This window comes from Canis lupus, chromosome 22 (genome assembly GCF_003254725.2).
Source record: "Canis lupus dingo isolate Sandy chromosome 22, ASM325472v2, whole genome shotgun sequence".
In the NCBI taxonomy this organism is placed as follows: domain Eukaryota; kingdom Metazoa; phylum Chordata; class Mammalia; order Carnivora; family Canidae; genus Canis; species Canis lupus.
The window spans coordinates 15,378,040-15,388,482 of NC_064264.1; the positions used below are offsets into that span (position 1 = coordinate 15,378,040).

Genomic DNA, 10,443 nt, shown 5'->3' on the forward strand with positions numbered 1-10,443 from the left:
TGATTCATAAGTGTGTTATGTTTTGGGAAAGCCCACCGAAGACAATGGGGAGCCACTGAAGATTTCTAGGAGAGAGGAGTAATCTGACCTTAGCTGTGATTGGGAAATGCACTTTTGTAAAGCAGCATGAGGGGCACACAAAAGGGCCATTCAATAAACAGTTTTCAATGACCACATTTTTTTTTAAAGATTTTATTTATTTATTCATGAGAGACACAAAGAGAGAGGCAGAGACAGAGGCAGAGAGAGAAGTAGGCTCCATGCTGGGAGCCCAATGTGGGACTCGAACCCAGGACTCCAGGATCACAGCCTGAGCCAAAGGCAGACGCTCAACTGCTGAGCCACCCAGCATCCCAGTGACCACACTCTTTGCAAAAAGATGAACAGGTGTCTTCTAGAATGATGATTATTAAATGATATTTCTGTAGTCAGAGCTTCATGATTTTGAAGTAACTCAGATATTAATTCTTTAATGTAACTTATTCATTAGATGGGAAGATGAGGAAGGTAAACCTGGTTGTCGCTTGAAAAAAAAAAAGATTTCTTTTTCACTTTAATTCTTTATCTGGAATCTATGTAATCATGCTGCTGCTTGATTTTAGATGGTTCAAATTTTTTAATGCTACTTGAAATCTGATAGCCAAGGATCCTGTAATATGAGATAAAATTAATCAGGCAGGCTCAGAGCCCTAATTCCAGAATAGTCTATGGCAACTCTTATACTCTCCTCCATCCCCCAAACACCCATTTTGAGATAGCCAGGATCATTTTCTTCATTTCCTGCCCAGACAGCTGTGGAGTGTTGCAATTCTTTGTTAGACAGCTGCAGCATTTCTCCTTAGAAAAGGATATATCTTGTCAAGGATGTGGTTATTCTCAAATTTTTAGCTTATTTTTTAAACAGTGATGTACTCACCAGATGTAGAAATAGCTTAGCTTTAGAAAGCTTAGAGCAAGGCCATAGCTACCATGAGCATCCCTGCTTGGAGGTCAGCTCTACAAATGCCTTCCCTGGGTTGCTTGTAATCTCCACTGCTTCAGCAAAGAGTCCAACCCACTCCTGTTGGAAAATCCTCTGGCCTCCCGAAAATAACTCCTTACTAGCTGAGTAAACCTTAACCATCTCCTACAAGCAGATAAGAAAATGCCACACATCCAGAAGGTGAGTAGCCAATTTTAATCCTCAATTATCTCCTCCCTCCACATCCACAAAACAGCCCTGCTATCTTCTGATCTTTACTATGAAACTGTGGAGAGGAAAGAGCTAAAAGAAGATAAAATCTCTCTTTCTCCTGTGTGAGTGTGTGTGTGTGTGAGTGTGTGTGTGTGTGCCCGCGCATGCGCCCATAGTCAATCATGTAGGAGGGAGCCGGGCAACCACATAAAAATTGAAAATTACCTCAGATGACAGTAAAGGAGACAGGACTTGGAAGACTGTAGAGAGCAGAGATGATTAGAGTGAGTAGGCACGTCGGGTGAGGGCTAAAAGGTTAGAGTACTTAGATTATTTGGGAAATGTTGGACATTAGGTCAAGGGAGGTTTGTTACTATGCCACGTCCTATAATTTAGACATCACAAATCACAAATAGCACAGATATGAGGGAAGCTTTTCTCCTCTTAAATGACTTCTACTTTCACGATAACCTCGTATTTGGTACTATTTTAATTTAAGTCACCTTAGAGTTGGAAAAATGTGTCCAGAGGCAATTAAGAGTCCCTCTACTTAATTCTGTGAAATTGGTATTTAATAGCTTTTGTGGTGTTTCCCCAAATAAAAATTCCATTTGCCCCATGTCTACTTCGAGATCTCTAATAATTATTAAACTTTGTCTGACAAGGAACGCCACAAGTTAAATTTACTTCCTAACTTTGTAAAAATCAGTCACAAACTCTATCCCTTGAGGTGGAGATGAGACCGTCTTTGTTCATTGGCACAGCCTGGAAGTGCACAGAAACCAGGCAGCAAAGTTCAACTGGTCTGATGGAGTCAATAAGCCTCCAAGGGTACCTACTACAGATCAGGGGTTTTGCTAGGCAGAGGCTATAAGAAAACAAATAAGGCATGAAACCTGTCTCACACAACTTACATATTTTGAGAAAGAAAATCAAGGGAAGGGTATTTGTAATATATGTTTATCAGTATAACAGCTTTGGGGCAGCTTTTCCTGACCTATAGGAGGGGAAAAAATCCCTCCAAAAGTTAACTGTTCTTTGAAATCCATTCCGCTGGAGGTTTTTGGTAGTGTAGATGCTCAGGCAGGGTTAACCAGCTCTGACAGCTTGACTAAAGAGGTTAGAGTCATGGTTATGTAGAAGACGAGTTATCCCAGTATCACATGCCAAATTCAGAAAGGGTTAAAATCTATAGTCAGGGTGACCCCTGCAGCACTGGAGAAAGTTCTCATGTAGCAAGTATGTGCTAGGCAGTCTGTGGCTGGGTTAGTGGGAAAAGCTAGTTAGGGGTGCATCACCACCAAGCAGCTTAGAATGAGCAAGACTCCAGAGCTTGGACTGCCTGGGTCTAGATCCTAGTTCTCCTGTTAACTAGATATTTGACCTTAGCCCATCCTCCCTGTGCTAGTTTCCTCATCTGGGAAATGGGGATGATAAAAAACACTACCTACTTCATAGGGTTGTTATGAAGAATGAGTGAGTTGATGTTATGAAGAGTAAATGAGTTAAGATAGCTCTCGGCCCTTAGAAAGTACTTTGAAGGGGTTATGTTAAATAAAAGTCAATATCATGACCCCCATTTAATGCCTATCAAGATAGAGTAGCTGAACCATAATTTGTTCCAGATAGCATCTGCTTTTTCTGTGGATGAGATGACCTTTCTACGAGGGAAATGGACCATCTGTTCCAAGCAGCCTCCCTCTCTATCAAAAGAGTTCTACTTATATTATATTCAAATAAAATGGCTCTATGGTCCCCTTTCCCCCAGTTATGGCATAATGAATGGGATACATTTTTCCCAAGAGACTCTTGCTATGGTGGGTCTCATCATCTCCCCTCTTCTTCAAAATTCAACCAGGAGTAAGCGGCAGTCCCATACTAAGGCTATAGAGATCTCAAGGTCTGATCACAAATTAGCATGAAACTCTCATCATATCCTTTAAAAAAAAAAAAAAACTTTATTTATTTAAATTCAATTAGTTAACGTATAGTGTATCATTAGTTTCAGATGTAGACTTCAGTGATTCATCTGTTGCATATAACACCCAGTGCTCTTTATATCGCATGCCCTCCTTAATGTCCATCACCCAGTTACCCCATCCTCCCACCCCTCCCCCTCCAGTAACCCTCAGTTTGTTTCCTATAGCTAAGAGTCTCTTATGCTAAGAAGATTTCATATTACTTTATTTTTCCCTCCCTTCCCTGTGATCCTCTGTTTTGTTTCTTAAATTCCACATATGAGTTAAACCATATAATAATTGTCTTTCTCGGATTGTCTAGACATATCGTTTTATACGTTCTCTTAAATTCAATATTGAATTTAATGACATTGATTGCCTTTGTCGTATTTCCAATCATAAAACTAGTATTTTATAAATCTTTTGCTTTCCCTATATTGTTCTCCACAAATGGTAGCAAACAGCCTTCCTTCTCTAGGCGATTTATTAAAAAATAAAAATAAAAATTACACTTAGGCATACACATTACCCCTGGACTGACAGACTTCGACAAAACTAATTTCCCCATCCTCTTATCAGAGGTCTGTACCGAAGCAGCAGCCACAGGGAAACTATTTATAAGCTGCACAGGGCAAGTAAATGCCAGGAAGCAAAATTGGCTGCCTTTAAGATTTTACGCAGACATTCCAAGTCCCAGAGCTATTTCTTTTTCAAAATTTTAATAATTAGTCACGTTCTTAAACTGAAAGAAGCTTCCTAGGAGGACAATAGGATTGTGTTACACTCCTCTGTCGGGGAGCTTAATAAATGTCCCACAGAGAGGGTCAGGAGCCACAGCCCCTCCCAGTCTCACAGCAGATGAACACTCCACTGATAGGCGCTAGAGTCTCTGACCTGCAAGTTAACACTCCCCGTTCTTCCAGAGGGCCATTCTCCCGAGTGCAGGCTGACAATCATGTCAAACGGGGCTAGGACCTGACCACCAGCCTCATTTTCAATTGTGAGTAAAATCAGGATTTGAAGCCAGGTCTCTGAAGATCAGGTGCAGTGACATGAACTTGGTCCCCTAATAAATCACAGCTGAAGTTAGTGTTCAGGAGAGCAAATGCTATATGATGCTGCTGGCAAGATGAATTCTATTACAGTCTCACTTGTCCCCTTTTGCCTTGGCTTAAAACTTCCAAAGAAGTTGAATCAGACTTTCCCAAACTCCGTGTTTATCCTTTGTTTAAAAGCAATTTGTTTGTTCTTTAGGGAAATCATGGTACAGATGGCCTCAGGGGAAAATTATTTACTTAATATTTATCCTGAGGGCTGTTGGGCTTTCACAGGAGCAGGGTTAGAGCAAAAATCATATGTGGATCTAGGAATTCTGAGTGAAGAACAAAAATTACATAGCGAGCCATTTTTGAAAGAGCAAAAAATTACATATCAAGTCATTTTTGAAGTATTCTTAACATTTTATATTTTCTATCTAGAAACACTGAAAATAAATAATAATACCTGAAAATTATGATGTACCCTCTGAATTCAGCTTCAGTGGAGCAGGTGATACTTAAGAAAGCATCACCAGTAAATATCAAAACATCACAGAAATATTGATGTTTTACCTCTAAGCTCTTCTTAGCAATTTTTAAGTGGGCCAAATGGTATAAACTCAGCATTTAAACCTACAAAGTACAAATATTTTTTTTTCTGATTCTTAACGCAAAGATGTGTACTCACAAAGAAAAATCAATTTGTCAACCTTGCGTGTACATGACATTTTCCATTTCCCCACTTGCTGAAGAGAAACACAGACAATGTGTGCTGCTGAATGAAGCGACATTTAAAGAATTGTGATTTTTTTTTCAGTTACTACCTTAGTCACATTTTAAAATTTTAAATATTGTATGAATAAACCTTCCCTACATATTTGAAATCAAACCAGTAAAATTCCTTGTGAGGAAGCAAAATTTTCACCTACTCAACTCACCCTTTTATGTCTGTTGTCAAAATGATGCATTTAATGGCATCGAAAGGCTGAACAAGTAGAAAATGCAGGCTCTTTGGGCAATATTTTATACATTTATCCAAGTTCTCACTTGCCCTAAATTGACATCTTTTAACCCTAGACTCACGCCTTCAGGATCTAGCCTGTCCTTGGTTTCATGGCCACATTATTCTATTTGCTGAATTAGAAGTAATTAACAGTTTCACATCATAAAAGAATCAGGTTTACCCTCAAGAAGATAATTGGTCATTGATGGTTGTCTGCCATATTTAGAATAGTCTCTTAGTCATCTTCCGTAAATTAAAAAGGGGGTTTTGTGGAAATATACTACCTGCCCTACTATTTTGCAAGCAGATAACTTTTTAGTAGCTTTCAGGTAAACTCACTGCTCAGTTCCCCTGATGCAGGATGACAGAAAATACCCCAACCTATTCCAGCTTCAAGTGCCTTGTAGTCTGGGAAATGAATTTTGTTCTACACTAGGCCCATTGAACATCCATGCCTGACTCTGTTACTTCATTTGTTGCTTGAAAAAAGCCCCACAGGATTGGTCATCTTACTGTCTTTTTATCATTGAAGAAACTGAGACTCAGAAGGTTCATAGGAGTTAAGCTCACTTAGCTATCAGGAATTGGAATCTAAACTGTCTACATCAAGAAACCTGGGTTCCAGTAACTGAGCCATCTTGTTTCTCTTTTCTAGCCTTAAGTGAAATACATGGTCAAGATCTGAAGGCTGGATTCAAATTTCACCTCTGCTCCTTCCCAGCTGTGGCACTTTGGAAGAAGTACTTAACCACTGAATGAAATGCAGCTGGAGAGGCACATGCCCCATAGGAAGTTCACAAAGATTAGAAGGTGTGTGGAAAGCACCGCTCTGCCCAGTGCTTCCCATGCAGCCAAGTGTTCACTATGAGAGGGGCTGTCAGAGCTTGGGAAGTACCAACTTCAGATATTCCAAATCACTGTGTTCAAGGCATCTGCAGAGGTAAAATGCAAAAGCCCTAACCATGTCTTTAGTCATCCAGGACTTTAACAATCATAATTAATGAAAATGTCTTTTATTTAAAGCTCACCCCTGCCAGGCATTGTGATGGGCACTTTATACACACTATATCTATTGATTCTCACAACCACACAATGAGCTAGAAATTAAACTTGTTTTATAGTTGATGAGCCCAGAATTAAGAATGGTTATATAGTCAGCCAGCTAGTTATGTAGAGGAGTGGATACGTAAATCCAGGCAGATACCAGAACCTAAGTTTTTACTACAGTGGTGGGGACTACTCTTTGATTATCTCTGTAGTGGGTCATGTAGTGACTTGTCTAAATTCAACTATTTTGTTAGCCCCCTCTTTCTCTGTACATTAAAAGGATGGAATGCAAATATTTTAACTCACCTCTTAGGTAATTTGAGGATTGAGACCTCCCTGCCCTCTAAGAAAGGGAAACCAGCTTATCAGTTCCTAACAATTTGAGTGCTAAGGGTGCTGAGGCCAAGAATAGGCCATATGCTCTGTAAGAAAAGGAAAATGGGGTTTTAAGACAGTTGAAGTCCCTCTAAGGGAGGAGGTAGGAGTCCCTCAGAGTGAAAGTCAGCCAGAAGGAAGTGACTTGGAAGAGGAGGTGAATACAAAAAGGGTCATGGGGACAGGAACCTCATCTCTAAAAGTCAGCTTCCCAAAGGACAGCTCTAAAGGGCCTGGGTGAAAGACAATCAACCAAAGTGGTAAACAACTGTGACTCTGAAGCCAGTTTGCCTTGGATCAAGCCCCAATTCTACTACTTCCTAGTTTTATGACCTTTCAAAAGTGTCTTAACATCTATGCTTCTCAACTCCTACCTCAGATATCTCTTCTGTAAAATGGGAATAATGTTAGTATCTACCTTACTGGGCTCTGAGACTTAAATGATTTGATACCTGTTAAGCCATCAGAACAGTATCTGGCCCAGAGGATGTACTTAGTTGTTATTTATACAGTATTTGAGAGCTCTTGAGTTGGGTCGAGCTATGTTATCATACACCCGAAGTGGAAGTCTGTGCACGCCTGCACCCACATCTGTGCTTGCACCAGCAGATCCTCCTGTTAGGGCTCAGAAATAATTCATTCTGGAAGGATCCAACAATTTACATGTGATTTCCTAGTGGGAACAGGTCTTGACTTTGCTACAAAACCCTTTTCTGCCATTTCCAAACGCCACATGAGTACTGGTAAATCCAGCATCACAAAGTCTGTTAAAAGCGGAAACCAAATGATTAACAATTAAAACCCCAGGTCCCCTTTCTTCTATCCCCACTTCTATTTTGCTCAGTTCCCACATGCGTAAAATAAAAACATGACCCACCTCACAGGATCATTGAGTATTAAATGAGATTAACAAATAAAAATCACCCAGCACAGTGCCTGACGCGTAGTAAGTCATAAAAAGAATTATTTCCTTCTTTCTTTCCTTAAGCTAAATACAGCACTTATTAAACACTGTTAAGGGACTAATGATTTAAGGTAAAAGACCCCATGAGAAGCAAGGAATTGGTTCTATCCTTAAGACACTGCTGCCTATACCATATCTACTGATTTATTCCTTCCTCAAATGCTTGTTTTTCATAATGTATGAAAGAATGCCTTCAACGTAGGAATAAAATGAGGATAATAATAGTAATGATCATCAATAATATCTAATTTTAGATATATGAGAAAATTGGCTTCTGTTTCTTTAATGGATATGTCTATATTTTTCTCTTTTGGTCCCTAGAAAACTAAATCATCATTTATTCCTACGTGTTAGGAAGAGATGTGCTCTGCCATAGTCATTAAATTCATTTAAGCTCACACAACAGAAGGAGACATTCTGGAGGGCCTTTTTCATCATTAAATGAGCACCTATGTGGTGTTACCAGAAGTGAAAGAAATAAAGGCACTTTGAGGAATAAAAGAGAAAAGGCACTGGCATAAAAATTAATCAGATGAAGCATGTTATTAGAGAGAGACCCACAATCTGTTTATTATATCCCATGTGTAGCAACATGACAGAGATACTGAGGGAAGCCACTAGAGAGGACCTGCCATTTCAAGACCAAAGTGCTAGAAACAAAGGCTTACTTGAAGTACTGTTTGTGATGCTACACCTAACCCTCAGCAAGACAGCTAATTTCTCACACCAATCAGTCTGTTGCTAGAAATGCTGAGGAGGGAAAAAATCCCCGCTGCACACTTTCCTGTCTTTCCTGAGATTCTAAATCTTTGTACAGAAGTAATTTGCAAGCACAGGCATCTCTGGGATTCGATAAATTTTCCCTCCCACCTCCCTTTGTTCCTTCAATCCTAGAGGGATGCTCCAAGCAGACAGGAAATGTGACCCAGAAGTGTGGTAGCACATTTGTGTCTTGTTTCAGGAAGATGAGTGTTTCTCAGTCTCGTGCTGTTGAACTCACACATTCCATCTCTGAGGGAAGTTTTGAACAGTCCTGGCCCTTTGTTCTCAAGACCACTTTAGGAAACAGCCCTCAGAGACACAAAGACAATAAACTGCTTGGTGGAATGCTCTGTGCTCTGAATATATATCTTCAAGGATCAGGATATGCTACTGATATTTTCTTATCATGGCTTTTTAGGCATGATTCCTTGTTACCAACCAGGACTATCAGCCCTGGTCTAGGTCACACTTCTATCTCAATGATCACATGCTGGTTCACAGAGTGAGTACAGTATTTGCACATAGCCTTCAAATTAGTTCTAATTTTTCCCTGGAGTATAATGTGTCATTGAAAGTATTCTTAAATAAATGGGAAATATGTGGATACTCTACCCAAATATCTATATGTAGCTGGACTTTACCTAAATGAACCCAGACATAGAAAATATATCTATGTTAGACAATAATGACAGTCATTCATTTGCTTTCTTATTGGGATTGAATTTAAGGCTAGTGAAATAAACATAAAATAAAATTGAATTAAAAAAATCAAGCTAGGCAAGTCAGGGGTGGGTCTTGGGTTCAAACTGACACCTGAAAGCACAAACAAGCTCGGAGATGCCATTAGTCAAGAGAAAACGTGGGCGATCCCTGGGTGGCTCAGAGGTTTAGTGCCTGCCCCTTCCGCCCAGGGCCTGATCCTGGAGACCTGGGATCGAGTCCCACATCAGGCTCCCTGCATGGAGCCTGCTTCTCCCTCTGCCTGTGTCTCTGCCTCTTTCTCTCTCTCTCTCTCTCTCTGTGTGTGTGTGTCTCATAAATAAATAAATAAAATCTTTTTTTTTTAATAAATAAAATCTTTAAAAAAAAAAAAGAAAATGTGGACGTGTCCTCACTTCAACCCTAAGCAGATGCAGCCCTGTGGACCCAGTTTGTTGAGCAGTGGGGAGGGTCTGAATTTCAGACCTCACCTGTGACCTCAGCCAGGTGCTGTATGCTTCACAAACAGCACAGCCACGGAAAGCCCTTCATGTGCTCAGGGCACATTCCATAGCAGAATGAATGAGGAAATCAGTGGTGGGCTGTTGCTTCATAATAGGGACTGTCCTACAGGCAAATCTTTAAAAATGTGGTCTCGGGATCCCTGGGTGGCGCAGCGGTTTGGCGCCTGCCTTTGGCTCAGGGCGCGATCCTGGAGACCCGGGATCGAATCCCACGTCGGGCTCCCGGGGCATGGAGCCTGCTTCTCCCTCTGCCTGTGTCTCTGCCTCTCTCTCTCTCTCTCTGTGACTATCATAAATAAATAAAAATTAAATAAAAAAAATAATAAAAATGTGGTCTCTGTCTTATCCTTGTGGTTATTCAAGAGGAAGTGAAAGGTTTTCCCATCCATGGCATAAAATCAAGCAAAAAATAATCACCATATCTCCTGCCAATCTTGTCTCCTTGACTGGGAGAGATTTTAAATGCAGAAGGAATGCTCACTTGGCTCGTTGCATCAGCAGCAAACTAGCCTCTACTTTGCTGTTGGATTAATAATGCTTTAGAATACCTGTCGCTGATACGAAAAGCTCTAGCACACCAAATACCCTGATACATGAGCAGTTTGTGTAGGAATGACTATAGTTTATAATCAAATGTAACATATGGGTGGTAATATCTGTTATACTTTAGGAATGGCTTTAGTTGATAACCAAATTTAATATATGAATGGTTATATTCTTTAAATATATAGGATAAAATTTATATTTTCAAAATGAAAATTCCAATATAACAAACAAAAAAGTCATAATCAGGGAAAAAAAAATTAGGACCCACCCAAGTAATTTCTTCTGAATCATCTCCCTATCTGCTCCATTTCTCTTTTTCCCCACTCTCCAATAGTCTGTCGTTGCCAGCAAGTA

The 10,443-nt window shown here is 40.0% G+C and overlaps 1 long non-coding RNA gene across 1 annotated transcript; it reads left to right on the forward strand.

Annotated features, from left to right (window-relative positions):
• Positions 1-807: 807 nt before the first annotated feature.
• On the forward strand, positions 808-9,353 carry LOC125753362 (uncharacterized). The gene is made up of 2 exons (XR_007405012.1): positions 808-1,162; positions 5,828-9,353. It is a non-coding gene; the product is annotated as an uncharacterized LOC125753362 (long non-coding RNA).
• The last annotated feature ends 1,090 nt before the right edge of the window (positions 9,354-10,443 follow it).